The sequence below is a fragment of the Pinus tabuliformis genome, chromosome 8, assembly GCF_031772625.1.
Source record: "Pinus tabuliformis cultivar Carrire ecotype Pingquan chromosome 8, CPIR1, whole genome shotgun sequence".
Classification (NCBI taxonomy): Eukaryota; Viridiplantae; Streptophyta; class Pinopsida; order Pinales; family Pinaceae; genus Pinus; species Pinus tabuliformis.
The window spans coordinates 1,027,570,911-1,027,587,991 of NC_142294.1; positions in this window are offsets into that span (position 1 = coordinate 1,027,570,911).

Here is a 17,081-nt window from a genome sequence, read left to right on the forward strand (position 1 = left end):
CAAAGTCAATGAAAGATATGACAAATCCAAGCAGTCTGTGGTAGAAAAGGGCAGGGAGATAAAAGCCCTCAAAGACAGGATCAAAGAGCTAGAAAATGAGCTCAAATTAGATAAGGTTGTGGCTGAGCTTAAAATAGTGTTGTGGGCTAATATTGGCCAATCTATTAATGACCAATGGCAGTATATTGAAACAATCCATGAGTAGTTAGAGCTCATTCCAAAAGCACAGACTGAAATTCAGAGATCAAGGGCTGCTCTAAGCAACATGCCTAAAGTGGCCACCGGGATGATTAATGTGCTTAACAATAGAACAAGTACTCAGTTGGCTACCATGGGAATTTCAAACAGAACTGAGCACATTCAGTTAATCAAGAGGGTTCTTACACTGAGAAACTTGGTGCAAACATTAGAGAGAAGAACCCAGGACATGCAGACTGAGGTAAACAGTGTTATGGAGAAATTTCAGGTATTAGAAAACAGAGGGCTCCCTAGCTTACTGAACAGCGCAGGGAGACTGTTCACACATGAGCAGTATGCCAAAAGGGTTAATGCATTTGCCACAAGTCAGATCAATGAGAAGCCCAGCACCTCAGAGGAAACAGGGCCAGCCACAGGACAGACTCTCTACAACAGAGTAGAAAGTTTATTTTTTATAATGAATGAAATTAAACACCTGTTTGAGGTGCCTCCCAATTTTTACAAATATACAGAGGCAGAGGAGACTATGGATGCAATTCTCAGGCATCAACTACCTACACTAGAATGGTGGACTAAGGCAATACAGATGATTTTATAAACAGGAAGCCATTCAATAAATTTTCTTCATGGAAAATGCAAATTGTCATACACAGGACAGTTTAAAAGAATCAGCATGCGTTAAAGATTAAAGCTGAGCCAACTTAGCAGAATTTATGGCCAACAAAGCAAGGTGAGAAGCTACAGGTGTCCAGGCCGAGAAGCTACAGCAGAGCAGCTCCAAAAGCGCATTTTTCAGCATTAATGCAGATCACTCCAACCGACTCAGTGGCCTCCAAAGGCCAAAAATATCTTCTGACAGGCATAAAGATGCATTTACTTTGTATTCAATGATGTAATAACTTTCTTATCTAATATCTTGAAAAGTTGGTGAACGTATTCATTTCTGAAATAACTTAGCACTCAGATATTTTGTACAACCGATTGTATATATTTGCCCCTCGCACAAGCTTGCAGGGGTTGTTGTTGATTTCTCTTGAAGAAGTTCTTATGATGTAATCCTTTCAGAGTTTAATAAAGAAAGTGATGGAATTTCTCAAAGTTCTGAAGTGTTGAATGCGTTCTGGTGTTTGTTTAAAACTGCAGGATTCCTGTGTACCTCACAATACAATAAGTTTTCTGTAACTCTCTTTGTTATGTGTTTCAATCTTTTACAAACCACATATGTTTCTAATTTCTAAGTATTTAGCAACAAAGAAAAAGGATAGCCTTCAGGATTTATTCATGCAATACCCTGAGCTCAATCTATGTTGTTAATAAATGTTTTCTTCAGCTATAATCTTGATAAGTGTAATTCTTAATTGCTGCACTATCAGAATATATCTTTCATAGTGACCTTTGTTTCAGGAATTCAAGTTTGCTCCTGTGCAACATGTTTCACTTTCACATCACCAGCTTGATGGAGAATTCTTAATTGCTTTCTGTTGGCTGACCATATATCACCACTTAAGTTTAAATTTTGTTTGTTTGAGATACTCAATAGGCCCTGCAGTCTGAACATTCTCACTTCAGCATTTCAAAACATTTCACAGCTCTAGACTCCATTGCCCAATGATATACTACTATCTGAACACTACATCTTAAGCACTGAAAGAAGTCCTTCAACCAAACACAAACCGAAAACCTGAGCATAATAGCTAGCCTAAAACAATATCAAAACAGAGACAAATTATAAAGAGAGAGCCCTCTCTGATTCCAGTTTGGCTAGAAACTGTAATCCAAAGATTGGTTAGTGGTTACCCCGGCCGTATTCCCTTGGGAGTCATAGGGAACAACCTGGGTGTTAACAGGTCCCTCCCTCTTCAACCTATGGTTGAGGTTTCTGTTCCGTTATCCGTTGCCTGGGCGCATACCACTTACCATGGTGGTCAAGAGCAGCCTTCCGCTTTCCAAGGACCGTCGTTCCAAGGGAAGTCGTATCAAGGGCAGCCGTATCAAGGGCCACCATATCAAGGGAAACCTTATCAAGGATAACCTGCTGGCCTACAAGGACAACCCTTATAGGGACAACCTTCAGCCTTTACAGGTTCCTCTTTTACTTACTTCGAGCAGCCTTCTGGTCAATCAGGTTAGCCTCAAATCCAACCAATCCAACCCGTTTCCCAGCAAGGTCAAACCTCTGGACCAGTAGGCTAGCCTCAAGTTCAGCAAGGCCAACATACTCTCCAGCTTGGTCAACCCTCTGGAAAGGTAGGCCAGCCTTAGATTCAGCAAGGCCAACCTACTGTTCATCCAGATCAACCCTCTGGTCAACCAGGCCCGCCTCAACTTCAGCAAGGCAAATCTATTACCCAGCAAGCTCAATGAATGGAGAAGGCTTCGTCATTTGATTAATTTCTGGATCCATAATCAACTTCTTACTGACTGGTTTACTACCTCATTTGTCGGTCCGATAGCCCGCGATATTTCCATGGGGGCATGTGTCACTAAAGAGCAAGCTATTGCACGTGCTCAGTATCTCAAATTGGTTTATTCCCAGTCCGGTATGCTGTATGATTATTTTCCTGATGCTCTGCGACCTGGAACTTCTAAGGCTTTGTCAACACCATCTGTCAACAGTTTCATTAGTTCTGTTACTTCATCCTCCCGAAAGTCTTCCACGACCCCTGCGAAGAAAAAACCTATTGCTCCAAATGAAAATGCTTCTCAAGCCTCGTCTAATCCTGGTAAAACTTCTGAAGTCAATACCATCCATTCCACCATGGAAGATAAAGCTTCGAAAGGTAAGAAAAAGGGTAAAGGCAAAAATAAAGCCGATCCACCGAAGCAGGACGCTCCTAAACCTCCGGCCAATGAAGCTACCAAACGCAAACCCAAGTACCCTTATCTCATCTGTGACGAGGATCACTATACTAAACACTGTCCTAGACGGTCTGAGGTTTGTCATTTGCTTAAGGGTGCCCCTGGAACTCTTGTTGTGCTTAAGGAGCCTTTCCCCTCTCAACAAACCCAAATGGTGGTCGATCAACCTCAATCCTCTTCCACTTTTGGCTCTCAAGTTTTCATGGCTGGGACTATTCACATCCATATCAGTACTCGATCGAAAGAACACCCTACACCCGCCGGAAGGGAACCTGAAGTCCCTTCAAGTGCTCCTTCGTCTAGTATTGGCCCTCTACATATTGAGTGGCCTAGTACCGAGTCAATGATTCGACCTCCTGCCAATGGAGTGCTTTGGAAATCTTCTTACAACCCTAATTCTTGTGTCGTGCAACACTACAACATTATTGAGGACTAAGCCCAAGCCCCTTTGGCTATGTCCGCTTTCGAAGTCCTCCAAAGTTGTCCCTCCCGAAGGAAGTCTCTGCTATCAGCCATCGGTGGCATTGACCTGGCCGATTCGGATTTAATCACTTTCGATCTTAACAATCATGTACCGTGATTGCCTCATCAGATTGCTTTCCTCATTCAAGTCATCATTAACTCGAAAAATATTCATCGCACTATTATCAATGACGGTGCGTCCACTTGCATCATGTTCATTTCTTATTGGAAGGCCATAAGTTCCCTGATGTTGAGTCAATCTCCTAATACTTTAGAAGCCTTTGATGGAAGAGATTCCCAGTCCTTCGGTATCCTCCCACGTTTGCCCATCACTCTAGAAGGGAAGATAGTTGAGGTTGAAGTCAAAGTTGTTGATGCAAATTTGACTTACAACCTTCTCTTAGGTCGAAGCTGGACATATGCCATGCACGTTGTGGCTTCATCTTTATTCCGTGTCCTTCGTTTTCCCCATGAAGGGAAGATTATCACAGTTGATCAACTATCCTTCTTCGCCTCTTCTTCTTCGGATAGCAATGTGCCATTTGTGGAGCATACCTTCGTTCCCTATGAAAGCGTGGGTGCTGGAATTTTTAAAGATCCTGCCCTTATGGGTGTCTTTTCGCTCCTGCCTCCCAACGTTTCCCCCATCAACATGATTTCTGTCTATTCTGATCCTTGGGTGGTCCCTCCCATCGATCAGGTAGACTCCTGGGGTGACGTCATGCTGTTGAGTCCTGTCGAGCTCAACTATATAGAAATTGTTTCCACATCGGCTTCATCCTCCAATCCTGCTCCATTGAGCAAGCCTCTTGACATGTATGTACAATCCCCTTGGCTCGAAGATAGTGTTTCTTTGGATCTGTTAAAGGAAATATTTCCTTCCGATGAAGCAATTTTAGAGACTATGTCTTTCGAGGAACCTCCTTGGTTCGATCATCACCATCGCTCCTCATTTCTCCCAAGCCATGGGGCCATGACTACTTGTTTGGAGAGTTTGCTTCTTGTGTCCCCTCTCAGCCCCTTCAGACGCCTATTCAAGTTCATGAAGTTTTCTCTGAAGGCAATATGGGGAACATTACGCAAACGATGCCCATCGACATCTCTGTCAAACCAGGGATTGTTGAGAATATCCACATTGGAGTTACTTGTACTCCAGAGGAGATTCAACTTTATACCAATCTATTCAGAGAATTTCGCGACGTTTTCTCTTGGTCATATGAAGAAATGCTTGGTATTGACCCTAGTATCATGGTACATGAGATCCCTACGTATCCTGGTGCTAAACCTGTTCGACAACGTTTACGCCCCGTGCACCTGAGAAAGGCTGTGGCTATTAAGGGAGAAGTTGAAAAACTTCTCAAGGTCGGGTTCATTTACCCTATCCCACTGACTAACTGGGTCTCTAATATTGTCCCTGTGACCAAAACGCATGGCAATATTAGGGTTCGTGTTGACTACCATGACGTCAATCGTGCGTTTCCAAAGGATAATTATCCTACGCCCTTTATCGACCAACTCATCGACGATTATGCTGGGAGTGAAATTTACTCGTTTATGGACGAGTTTTCTGGTTACAACCAAATTAATATTTCGCCTGTAGATCAACACAAAAATGTTTTCATCTGCCCGTGGGGTACCTTCACTTACAAGAAGCTTCCTTTCGGCCTTAAAAATTCCAGTGCTACCTTTCAGCGAGCAATGTCTTACGCATTTCATGAAATTCGTCACATTGTTCAGCCATATCTGGATGACCTCCCAGCTCATTCAGCTAAACGATCTGACCATCCAAACCACCTTCACAAGATTTTTCTTCACTGTCGACATTACCGTATTCGTCTTAATCCACATAAGTGTGTCTTCTGCATCGAATCTGGCAGACTCCTTGGGTTTGTCATCTCTAAAGAGGGCATCCGTCTGGATCCCCTCAAGGTTGAAGCTATCCTGAATCTTCCTCCTCTTGCCTCTTTGCAGCAATTGCAGAGTTTGCAGGGCAAAGCCAATTTCTTACACCGTTTTATTCCGAACTATGTCAAGATTGCTAAAGGCTATACGTGACTTTTGAAGCATGACACTCCCTTTGTTTGGGATGAAACTGCCCAAGAGTCCTTCGAGCACCTCAAGGCACTCCTTGTTTCTGCTCCCTTATTGCGCTCACTTGATTATCATCGTGACTATACTCTTTATCTCGTTGCTGCTGACATCACTATTGGCATGGTTTTGGTTCAAGACGACGACAATGGTTCCGAGCATGTTATTTATTATCTTAGCCGCAACCTTCTTGACACTGAAACTCGATATGCTTATGTCGAGAAGCTCGCCTTGGCAGCTATTCACGCTGTCCAATGTTTCTGTCACTATATTTTGTTGCGCATGACGATAGTGATTTCTGATTGCAACCCGATGATGTACATCTTGTCACGTCAATTGCTGGGGGGCAAGTACTCGAAATGGATCGTTATCCTTCAAGAGTTCGATTTGGAGTTTACTACTGCCAAGTCCAAGAAGTCCCTTGTCTTCGATGAATTGATTTGCTCGTTACCGTCTACTACTACTCCCTCTCGGTTAGAGGATCGCATTCTGGACGATACCCTTTTCTTGATCAATACCCTCAATCCTTGGTATGGTGACATTATTGTCTACCTCCAAATGTCCTCCTTCCGTCTTGATTTGTCCAAGGATGCTCGGCGACACATTCGCCATCATTCTCAGCCTTATCGAATTATTGGGGACACCTTGTATCGTCTCGGCGTTGATTCAGTTCTCTACCGTTGTTTGACGTTCGAGGAAGCTAAACGAGTCTTGAATGACTGCTACTCTGGTGCCTGTGGTGGTCATATGTCTGGTTATGCTACTGCCCAAAAGATCCTCCGCGATGGTTATTTTTGGCCCTCTATTTTCAAGGATTGCATTCTCGCTGTCCGTTCCTGTCACGCATGCCAAATTTACCAACGGAAGATGCATGCACCCCCATCCCCTTTGCACCCTGTCATTACCGTCGGCCCTTTTGCTAAATAGGGCATAGATTTTATGACTTGTAACCTTCGCTTGACCAGGGGGCATGGATATATTATCGTTGTCGTCGCTTATTTTAAAAAATGGACCGAGGCAATGCCTACATTATGTAATGATGGTAAGACAACAACTCAATGCTTATTCAATCATGTAATTACTCAATTCGGAGTCCCTCAGGCTATTGTCACTGATCATGGTTCTCATTTTCGTGGTAATATGATGACTGAGTTAACAACCCAGCTAGGCTTGCGTCACAATAGTTCGACGCTTTATTACCCTCAAGCCAATGGTTAAGTCGAAGTCATCAACAAGGTGTTGGTCACGATGCTTCAGCGCACCATTAGAATGCACAAGTCTAATTGGCATTTGATGTTGTTTTCTGCCTTATGGGCCTACCGTACCTCAGTGAAGGATGCCACTGGATTCACATCGTTTCAACTCGTTTATGGTCTAGAGGCTACCCTTCCGATTGAATGCGAGATACCTTCTCTCAAGTTAGTTGTCGAATTGCTCTCGAATACTACTCTGGTAGAAGAATGCCTTCTTTACCTAGAGCGGCTAGACGAGACCCGTCGACTCGCCTCTTTAGTCATTGAAGTACAGAAGAAGAGAGTGAAAACTCACTTCGATCAAACTGTTACTCCTTGTTCTTTCATTGAGGAAGATTTAGTCCAGCTGTACGATTAAGCGAATGATAAGCTGGGGGCAGGCAAATTCAAACCTGTGGAATGGGCCTTATATTGTGAAATGTGTTTTGTAGAAAGGGACCTATGAGCTAATTGACTATGAAGGTAACCCTCTAGATAAGCCCCAGAATAGGATTTATCTAAAAAAATATTATGCATGAGTTTTCATTCATCTGCTGTGTACATATGTGTGTTTTCAATGTGTGTATGTGTGGTTTGGTGTGTAGGCGTTATTGCCATTTATTGTGTCTTTTTTATGCAGATGTCTGGTGCACCTTATATCGGTTTCGCTGATGGTGTCTATCGCAGTACCCGAAATCTTTCCTCCGCGGCATGGGTGATCTACGATCCTCACGGTGAGTTAGTAGATCTTCAAGGTGTTTATCTCGGGTGTACCACAAACAATGTCGCTGAATATAGCGTTGTCATTGAATTATTGACCAAGGCTATTAACCTCGATATTCATGCATTGATTGTGAATCTGGACTCTCGATTTGTTGTTCTCCAACTTAACGGGCGTTATTCCGTCAAAAACCCTCAAATTTTAAGGTTGTATTTGCGTGTTTGATTAATGGAAAGACATTTTGATTTTATCACATATCAACACATTCCTAGAAGATTAAACATGTTAACTGATGCATTGGCTAATCATGTATTAGATAGACATTTACACAATTTATAATCAAACAAACATAGATAGTCATATATATCGTGCCGCGCACCGAGGAGCTCAAAAAATAATGTGTATGTCAAAAAATAATATACATGTTCAAATACATCTGAGACATATGTCTCTCAAAACAATGGAAAATGAAACCTAGGTGACTATTGTGGTGGGTTTTTCTCTTTGTAGCAGACCACTGCCCGAACTAATCGTCTGAGTAGTCTATGGACCCTGGGCAACACACCCACAGTGTGGTACTAATACTGTTGCGAGACCTCCTCGAACCCTCTATAGTCCGGGATCCCCTCAGTCAAGCCCTCTAGGTTCTGGGCTATCTCCTCCTCCACATCACTGCCTAGGGGTGGCAAGGCCAGTTCTCTATTCTCCTCCCTCCACACTGTAGGAGCGAGACCCACAGGTCTCTCAGGTCCGACGTCTGCGCAAAATGAACACAATTATTAAGGCATATACATTTAAAAATCCAAAAAAAAACATTTAAAAAAAAACATATAAAGAGTCTGGCAGTTAACCAAGTGTGTTACCTCACTCGTCCCACTGCTCTCCAGGCGAGAGCAGCATATCAGTGTCTCCTCTGAATTTTGTACTGGCATAGGGCCAGTCCTCAACAAAAACCTACTGTCGGTTCAGCAACTCCAAGAAGAAAGGTCCCCATGATACTGGCTGACCGCCTCCTCGTCATGGCATCACCAAGGCCCACCGGGTGATGCGAGTATGTCGTGGTCCCGGCAACGGGACGTCCATATCCTGCAGCTGAAGTAATGGTACCCACTCCAGCATGAGCGGTACCAGGATGCACCCATATCCAAACGGTTTGGTCTCTCTTCGCTGGCACTTGGTCAACTGTCTCCTTATGTTTAGAGACACTGCCTTGACCCAGTCATACATGGTTGGGTTAAGGAAATCTAAAGTCAACCTCAGTTGGGTTTTAGTTGCCTCGTGTTATGCCTGAGAGCCTGCTGCTCTCGTGATCGTAAATAATAGGATGCGCAGTGACAAGTCCTCCACTGTTGGGATCTGTAACTTCCCATTGGTGGGTGACTTACGTGCCCCCGGGCACGCTCGTGCAATTAACATATCGAGAGACTCTCCGGCGACCCGCATGCCACCCTTGCGGGGTCTCTCTCCTCAGTGAGATAAGCTTGTAAGGAAATATATGTCGATTGCATCAAACTCAACCTCCTCACCCAGAATGATAAACTTACCCTCTGTCGGGTTCCACGAGCGAATCAAGAACTCTAGCAAGTCCAATTGCGCTCGCAAAAGGGGTGTGAGGAAGAATTTCAATAATCCACAGTTCCGAAGAACTTGTCTGCATTGTGGGTCCATGTCACCTCTTTCGTCATCAGCGTCGTGAGTGCGTTCTTGCCACACAAACACCCTTTTTCACCCTGCATATGCAAATGATAATTGATTAGAATTGATTTGGGCAGTTTTTAGGGTCTAAAATGAAGTAAAAAATGAAAATTTTATGTTTGCTGCACCGTCGCAACTATTTCTAAAACAACTACAATGGCCCGTTTACACAGTACATTATTTTCCGGATCGTCGCAGGGGTACACGTGTTTCCTACAACGATGCTGATTTTGGTGTGTGTAAAATCCCTGATTGTTGCGAACCGATGGGGAACTTCTGCGACGACCAGGGCGCGATTTTGAAACAAAAACTCCTCCCAAATCCACCCAAAATCCATGAAATTCGACTTAAAAACAATCAAAATGCAGAGGCAAGATTGATATACTTACTTGGTGAAAGTATGGCGCGGAATTGTTGACCACAGGTGATAGAATCGACCTCCAAAGATTGCACAGGTACGTATGGTTTGAAAAATTACCAAGGGTGAAAATCAAAATAATGTAAAAAATGTTTTACCACAAGTCCTATATAAGTTTTTGTTTGAAATTTTAGGGTCTTTTAACTATAGGACTTGGGTTTTGTTATAGTTTTTGATATTTCTTCATGGTTTTAGGGTTTTGACCTAATTTTTCTAACATTACGATATATATTTTTTGTTGAATGGATCTTATGTTTGCTTTTCTATGCAGGAACAAGGGTGACATATGTAATTTCCAGTCAATACATGCTTGGTCCATATATCGTAAAAAACTTTTCCACGAGTCCTTTTTAAGCTCTTTTCTGACTCATAAAAGATGAAAAGATTGCCGAGTTTTTTCTTTCTTGACTCTTTAAATGGAATGAAATGGTGGTCTGCTTTTAGCTCTTCTCCAACCGTTTAAACACGAAAAGATGGTTGATCTTTTGTCGTTTCAAGCTCGTTTTTGGATATGAAACGTCGTGTCTCCGATCGTTTTTTTTATTTTTTCAGATCAAAAACACTAATTACAAAAAGTACTCCTTGATTAAAATGGTCATGTGGTTCTCTCGAGTATTGTTTTCTACTTTTTCGGGCTCAAGGGACACAAACTTACGAAAAAGGACCTCCTTGGAGTTTTATTTTCCATAGCTTTTTCACTCTTTAAACATGAAAAAGACTCTGATTTTTACCTATGTCGGATTGGTTAAACCCTGATGACATTGGACTCGTCACCATGATGAGACCTGAGCTTCTCCTCCCTAGGTCTCATTAAATTTTTACTAGGTTGGATTTGTTCGAAGGAAAAACTTATATCACAAGCATATGCTATCCCCTTCAAGCTTGTTTTCCAAAAATAATTGGAGTACTCGCCAGCAATGGTGGGGGAAAAATTTGGAAATATTCATTGGTTACCTACAGTAGCTAGTAACTCTTGAACATCGACACTTTTGCTTCTCGCCGAGTTTGGGACATCCTCACAGCGTCGTTGGTCTTTTGGGTTTGGGTTATCATTTTGCCTCATTCCATTTGATCCTTGTTGTCTCCATCAGGCCTCCGATCCCTTGGTATCAAAATGCTACCGCATTCTGGAGTCGTGTCACCGATATGTTCAAGAGTATAACCCTTCTACAGTCGCGCCCTTTCCTCCTCTGATTCTCTATTTCACCATCTTCCTCTTGTTCCTTGTCTCATATCGTTGATGAGGGAAACATTATGGCCCTCCTGTGACAGGTCGCTTCCTGTCGACACCAGCTCATTATCTAGGAAGTCAATCTAGAGATCCCTTTCGGTACCTTGGAGCTTGCATGCCTCAATGGCAAGTTCTTCACACTTGACGGCAAACTTACATCATTGGTCTTGGTGATTCCACGAGTGTTCGATTCCAGATCATTCTTCACGCTTGGTGGAATGTACTGGCAGTACCTTGAGAACCATTAACAATACTAGTGGTCTCTCTCACGCTTGTTAACAGTTTACATCATTGATCGGTAATCAAGCGATTTTCTACCATGTTCAACTTCGGCACATCTATTCACATGTTAGAGATTGTACTATGATCGGTCGTGATTCAAGACCCCGGACTAAGATTACATATGTTCGGGTTGTGTGGATTGGTTCGTTGTTGCATACATGACTCTTTGATTAGATGGCTACGACCATATCTTTCTTTTTATATATGGTCTTATCCACTGGTGGCTGCGTCCATACTACAAACCAAGTTTCATATGTCTTTTGGATGGCTGCGCCCATGTCTAGACTACATGTATTTCATTGTCAGAGACATCAGTTGTACTTGCACTTACAGGTTATCGGTGATGGTGTTCCGGTTTGGTTATAGTTTCGTAAAGCATTTCACCCCTCCCACACTCCCGGGCTTCATGCTTTAGGGGGGATCTATTACACAGTAATTTGTCACTGACCTCATATTAGTCCCTGAGCGACATCTCCACTGTGTCATACATCAAATAAACATGTCCGTGTATTCCCATTCATTCAAGAAGATTAAGAAAGTACTCTCTAATACTAAAGATTGACCCTTTTACTTATGTTTCTGAATCATCGGAAGTGAAACCCATTATGTCTGCGACGATTCTTTATGCTGAACTATATCGTCGCGACGTCATCGCAGGGGTACATCAATTTCCTACGACCGTCGAATTTTAGGGCTCAGTGCAAGTCCTCAAGATATTTCTTGCGACGATTTGTCTGAATACACTGCTTCCTTGCGATGTTGTTGCTAAGCCCTAGTGTATGACTTGCGACGATCCAAATATGGAGAATTAGTTCAAGCAGTTGGCCTTCTGGGTGATTCTAGAACTGGTTGTTGGGTCAAGTTGGTTCGCCTTTCCTCCTCTGGGATGGTGGTTCCACCTTTTGAGAAATTGCCCTTGAGGATAAGCTCCCTCTCATTCATTTCATGGAGGCTCCTCCTCCTATAAAAGCACTCCCCATTGCTATGATCAGCTAGTTCTTAGTTTTTGGATTTGAGCAAATTAGCTAGCTTTGGTGTGAGTTTGCAGTATGAATTGCTGATAGTTTAGAAATTGGTTGTGGATTGCCTTAGCTTTGTGTTAGAGCTTGTGAGTGAGAGAGAGAGTCATCATTCATTTGGGAAACCCTTTTGAGAGTGAATGCTTGAAGAAACATATCAGTTGGACCCTCCAAGAAGGCTTGCGACGTCAAGGTTTGGTTGTAAGCTTTGCTTTTGAATCATTTTAAAACAATAAATGATGATTTCCTAACTCTTGTGTAATATATACTTGATAGCTTACGGTTCCTTGACTCTGTAAGTAAATAGATCAATGTTGTTCTCAGTTAAGTGTTATGTTCCCTTATGTTGTTTCAGGATTGATTGCTCATTGAGGAGAAGGAATCGATAGCTGAAGTGGCACAACGAAAACTCCATCGAACACCGGTTTGAGGTAGGCTCCTACAACAATGACTGTTTAAGGGAATTAATTTTTGTTTTGTTCTGCAATGACTAGACCCACTCTAGGGCTAGAGGGGTTTCCTCTATCCGCACAGGGAACATTTCCTACATCACAGTCCTTCATGAAGGTAAACTCAAGAAAACACATAGATCTAAATACTTAGGGGGTAAATATGGCTAATCTAAGAGATAAATGTTTTGGTTCTGGTGGCCGACACACAATAATAGGCAGCTTAATATTGGCATTGTAGTAAAAATGAAGAGGAGGAAAGAAAGGAGGGAATTCAATGCAAAGGGTTGGATACAACACAAAATCCTAAGCAACAAGTTCCAACAGAAGTATGGAAGAATGAGGAGGTGAAAAGATAGAAATATTCGAGCACAAATTAAGATCTCATGCTCTATGCCTCATGGACACATTTATCACCAACCAACAATTTGTAAATCTATGCAGACACAGGTACTGCAGGTTATAAACTAACACAATTAAATCTGTCATTTGCATAGGTACTGTTCACTACTTAGCAACATAGATACATCCATAAATGAGAGTGAAACTAACAACTCCATTACACAATTTCAAAAGAGGAAAGACATACATGAAATGATATACAAAGGGGAAAACATACCGCGCATTGCTCTAATTGGAATTCACAAAACTACTTCATTAGTATTTGGAGATCAAGTCCAAATCACCAATCCATTACATTAGCAATATATAGCTCAAACCCCTCATGAACAAGCAAATTGAACCAATGTGGAACCACAAAATTCGAGCCTCTTAGATGCAGAATTCGGGAACCTTTTTAAGTGTTTCTTCCCTCTTTTTATAAGCAGAGGGGAGCTTTGAAAGCATTTGCAAAATATCTCAGTTGAGCTCCAGTTGTCTCATCAACTAGTTGTCTCAGCACATGAAGGTCTGTTGCCCAAATCATTAGAAAGGATTTGATTCCTTCCTTTAAATTGCTGAAATTACAGAATAAAAATAAATAAGGAAAACTGAATGATTGTTGAGGAAAATATCTCCCTGTCGTTCCTGTGATTGCCTCTGATCAAGCCATGTCTTTTCCATGATGCTTTTCTTCAGCTACTCGGCCGATTCTCTTGTCGCTTTCCTCTTAACCGCTTGAATTTCCCACTTTCTAGAGCTGGGAGTGATTAGTTGTGGTGGCCTTAGTGGTATCGCAGAATCACAACTGCCGACTCATCCATCTCATAACTCTTTGTATTACACTATCGAAGCCCACTATGTCCTGTAACATTGCCATAATGCCACTTCAGAGATTTTACTCATCGAGACTTTTATTCTTAAAGACATTACAAAAACATAGTTCTGATGTCCTTGGCCCCTTTTGTTTAGCCCCTTTCTATTTTTCTCCATGGGTCCGACAGTCGTGACCTACCACTTAGCATTAAGGTGCTAGAGCGTTTAGACTCCTGCTAGGGGCCATTCTTCCTTTGTTAAGTGCGCACCCGAGGTTCTTAAGTTCCTCTTGATCATGTGCTAGCCAAATATCAGAGCCCCTCTCATCAACAGTTTCCAATTGGGGAAATAACTTTGGAGTTGCAACATTCTAATTCTCTGATATGCCGACCTCCAATATGAAATCATCACTCCACGTGGCACTTCTTGAGTGGTGACACGTGTCACCCAGATTTCCCCCTTAGGCCCCTCAAAATGCCAAAACTACTTGCCTCGTGTCTTGTCGTACCTCTATGTCATGCTGACATCAGATGCCACTGTAGCTTTATCTTAACCAATCATATGTTGCCACGTGTTTTTATCGAAGCCAATCATATGCTGCCACGTGTTTTTATCGGAGCCAATCATATGCTGCCAAGTGTCCCACTAGGGGAGAGAGAAAAGGGCTCGCCCACCTTTGGTTTTGCGATAAAATCCTTATTTAATCCTTATTGACACTCCCCGACATTTTTTTAACACTATCAGAACTTTTCCCATGTCGCAAATTTTAAAAGGTAGTCATCTTCAAAAGTTATGATTCTTCGATTGCTGATGTTGCGATATTTCTATGCGTCGATCTCCTCTGAGCTCCAATACTGCTTGCTTCGATGCATTGAACCTCCTACATGCAGGACCTCCAATTGTGATCGCTGATATGCTGATGCTCTGTTGTTGCGATCTACGATATGCGTGATGTTCCGATGCGTGATCGCTGATCTCCGATGTTACTAGACCTCCGATATGAAATCTCCGATAACTTGATACTCTAATGTTGCGATCGCCAATATCTCTGGACCTCCGATATGCGATCGTCGATATTCTGGACTTTCCTAAGGCTTTAATCCTCGAACTTCAAGAGACCATATCTTTTGATCCAGGAGTCCATTTTTGGACTTCCACATATCGCTAGAAAGTTTTTCCCGAGCAGTTTCCAATGGAGAGGGTCTGATATATGCTTTGAGTCCTTTTGCTTCTTGGAAAATGACTTCAAACTCCTATGCTATTTTATTCTTTGGAAAACTGAAAACACATTTTGCATTAAGTAACAACTGTTACTTTGCTTAAGCCTTGATAAACTATGCACAATCTAAAAGATCTCTCTTTTTTTTTAAGCAACACTACTAGGGTTGGATATGGGATTCTACTTCTTGTAATAACTCCACACTTTAACAGTTCTTTAATTAATCTTTCTATTTTAATTTTATGGTGATGAGGATATTGATATGTTTTGGTATTTGTCGACGTTGAGTTTGGTTTAACTTCAAATACATGTTGTATCCTTCTCTCTGGAGGTAGCTTTATAGGTAAGTCTTGAAATGACTTGTTGTATTTGTGGATTAATGCTTCAATGCCTTGATGTTGAGAATGAACTTTTTTTAGTGTTATTATCTCCATTCGATGGCATTGTGTGATGTAAACTGGCGGCCCCTTTTTAATTAGTTTCGTCATTTGCTATGAAGATACAATTTGAGTTATTGGAGGTTTGAATTTGAACAATTTCTATTTTCTTTCTTCCCATTTGAATTTGATAAATTGTTTCTAATGGTTTGCACAATAAGTGCCCAAGGTTTGCAACCATTTCCCATTTGAATTTGATACATTGTTCCTAATGGTTTGCATAATAAGTGCCCAAGGTTTGCAACCATTGGATTTCCAATACAACATCTACTCCTCCGAGAGGCACAATGTAGAACACATATTCTAGTTCATAATCTTCTAATTGTAGCTTGACCTTGTGACATTTTCTGAATCTATCAATTCGTTTTCCATTTGATACCATTACTCTTATATCTGCGATTGTAAATATGAATAGATTTAGTCTCTTTGCAACATTTATATCTATGAAGTTATGGGTACTTCCCGTGTCTATGAGTATGATGAAATTTTCCTTTCTTATATGCCCTCTTAGTTTCAAAGTTTGGAGTTGCACCATTCTTTTTATTGCAGCAAGCAATATCTTGAGCATGGCCTCATCTTCTGTTTTTGGAATATTGTTTTGTTCCCTATATTCTTCTTATGAGTCACTGTTGGATGCATCAAATTGTTCCTCGACTTCACACATATATAGTTTTTTGTTGTTGCATCTGTGCTTGGGTGTCTAATTCTCTCCATATTACCTACATATATTGACCCATTTTTTTCTTGTGCCATGTTGTTGGTTCTCTTATTAAGGGAGGAGGTATATATTTGTTAGGCTTCTCCATGGGGTACTTTTTAAACTTTTCATTCAAGTAACGGTTTGATTTTTCTAGAGCTGTAAAAGTGGCTTGTTGAACTTGTTGTTTTGTTTGATCAATTTTGTTGCATCTTTGGCATCCTCGATTGTTGTAAGCTTCCATAGCTTTATTTCACTACAATATAATCTTTTAATCCATAGATGTACATTTTTAGCATTTTTTTTGTTTGTGAGACCATTTTGTTTGTTGCTAAAACTTTCCATTCATCTGTATAGTAGTTTCTGTTTCCCTTTTGTTTGAGATGTACAAATTTGTTGTTCAATTCATCGTTTTCTTCGTCATGAAACCTTCCTAATAATGTTGTAGTGAAACTTTGCCAATGAAAGGAACAAACATCACAATTTTTTCTCCACCATAAGAACCAATCGTATGTTTCCCCTTCCAAATTGTTGGAAGTTGTCATTATCTTTTCTTTTCACCTAATGGGGGGTTTGATTCAAAAATCCCTTCCATTTTTTTGATCCAAACAATTGCTCCTCTATGGTCCTTACCATAATATTTTGGTAATTCATTCTTAATTCGTTGATGATTTTTGTCTAGAATTCGTGTGAAATTAACTATCTTAAAAAATTATTTTGGGTGGTTCTTGATTGTCTTGTTCACTTATATTTTGTGAACTAGGTATTGACTTTTGATGAAGAATTGTGTTGTTAATGCATCTATCTTCTCAATTAGTTGATTAATTTGTTTGCCATGGTATAAGTGCCTTGGTAGTTTTGTCTTTGTCATCGTTCCTCA